Genomic DNA, 1,961 nt, shown 5'->3' on the forward strand with positions numbered 1-1,961 from the left:
TGGCTGCCCCTTCCTGGTCAGGTCTGTCAGGGGGGCGGCTAAGGAGGAGAAGTTAGGGATGAAACAGCGATAGTACCCCGCCAACCCCAAGAAGGCTCGTACCTGGGACTTTGTGCTGGGTTTCGGGGCGGACCGAACAGCTTCCACCTTCCTTTCCTGGGGCTTGACGAGACCCTGTCCGACCTGGAAGCCCAGGTACTTTGCTTCAAATAGGCCCAGGTGACATTTGCGGGGGTTGGCGGTGAGCCCAGCCCTGTGTAGCTCCATCAGCACCCTCCGCAGACGGTCTAGGTGGTCTTCCCAACGCTCGGAGTGGATTACCACGTAATCCAGATACGCGGGACTGCGTAGGACTGGAGGGGCCGCAGCAAGATTCCCAAAGGGAAGGGTCCGGTATTGCCAGTATCCACTTGGGGTGCTGAAGGCTGTTTTGGGTTTGGCAGCTTCGGTGAGGGGCACCTGCCAGTACCATTTTGTGAGGTCAAGGGTGGACATGTACCGGGGGCCCTTCCCAGGCGATCCAGGAGCTCATCCACCCGCGGCATTGGGTAGCCGTCGAACTCCGAGACTTCGTTAAGGCCGCAGAAATCATTGCAGAAGCGGAGGGTGCCATCGGGTTTTGGTACCATGACGATAGGGCTGGACCAAGGGCTGTTAGATGGTTCAATCACCCCTAACTTCAGCATCTGTTGGATTTCCTCCTCAATAGCCTGCCGACGAGCCTCTGGGACTCGGTAGGGCCGTTGCCTGACGCTGGTTCCTGGTGATGTGTGGATCTCATGATGGAGGACCTGGGTCCGCCCGGGGATCGGGGAGAACACATCGGGGAACTGGCCGACCAGGTGCTGCAGCTCGGCCTTCTGAGCTGCCGACAGCTGTGGGCTGACGTTCACGACCACCATTTCCACGGTGGCGAGGGCGGCGAGCTGGTCTCTTGTCCTCACCCATTTCTTGAACAGGTTAATGTGATATAGCTGGTCTGCCTTCCGCCGTCCCGGCTGGCGGACACGGTACGTAACGGGACCGATTTTCTCCGTGACGGTATACGGGCCTTGCCAGCTGGCCAGGAACTTGCAGGCCGAATTGGGGACAAGGACCATCACTGGGTCTCCCGGCTGGAATTCTCAAGGCTGGGCGGCTCGGTTGTAATGTCGCTGCTGCGCCTGCTGAGCCTTGTTGAGGTGCTCCCGGACTAACGGCATGACCCGGTCGATTCGTTCCCTCATTTCTTTCACATGTTCGATCACGGAGCGGTGGGGTGCGGGCTGTTGCTCCCACGCTTCTCTTGCCACATCCAGCAGCCCCCGGGGCTGGCGTCCGAAGAGCAGCTCGAAAGGGGTGAAGCCGGTTGAGGCCTGAGGTACCTCCCGTATACCGAACAGGACATATGGCAGCATGAGGTCCCAGTCTCGTTTGTCCTCGGCTACCACTCGTCGCAGCATTTGTTTGAGGGTTTGGTTGAATCGTTCGACGAGGCTGTCAGTTTGGGGGTGGTATACGGAGGTCCTCAGTTGCTTCACCTTGGGCAGAGTGCACAGGTCCGCCATTAGCCGGGACATGAAGGGGGTCCCCTTGTCGGTCAGTATCTCTGCGGGGATGCCCACCCGGCTACAGAGCAGGAAGAGCTTGTGGGCGATGGCCTTGGCAGTAGCTTTTCGAAGGGGCACTGCTTCTGGGTATTGGGTGGCATAGTCGATGATGACCAGGATGTGTTCGTGACCCCGGGCAGACTTAGGCAACGGCCCCACGATATCCATCCCGATGTGCTCGAAAGGGCACCTCGATGATGGGTAAGGGAATCAGCGGGCTAGGGGGACTGACAAAAACGTTTAACTTCGGCCTCCAGTCCCGGCCAGTGGAAGCGGACACGGAACCGTTGGGTGGTGTTGGCCGCTCCAAGGTGGCCGGCCAGCGAGTGTGCCAACTCCAGCACCGTCTCCGTCTTCGTCCGCGGCACCACC

Source organism: Sinocyclocheilus rhinocerous, unplaced genomic scaffold, assembly GCF_001515625.1.
Source record: "Sinocyclocheilus rhinocerous isolate Xijiao unplaced genomic scaffold, SAMN03320098_v1.1 scaffold1808, whole genome shotgun sequence".
Classification (NCBI taxonomy): Eukaryota; Metazoa; Chordata; class Actinopteri; order Cypriniformes; family Cyprinidae; genus Sinocyclocheilus; species Sinocyclocheilus rhinocerous.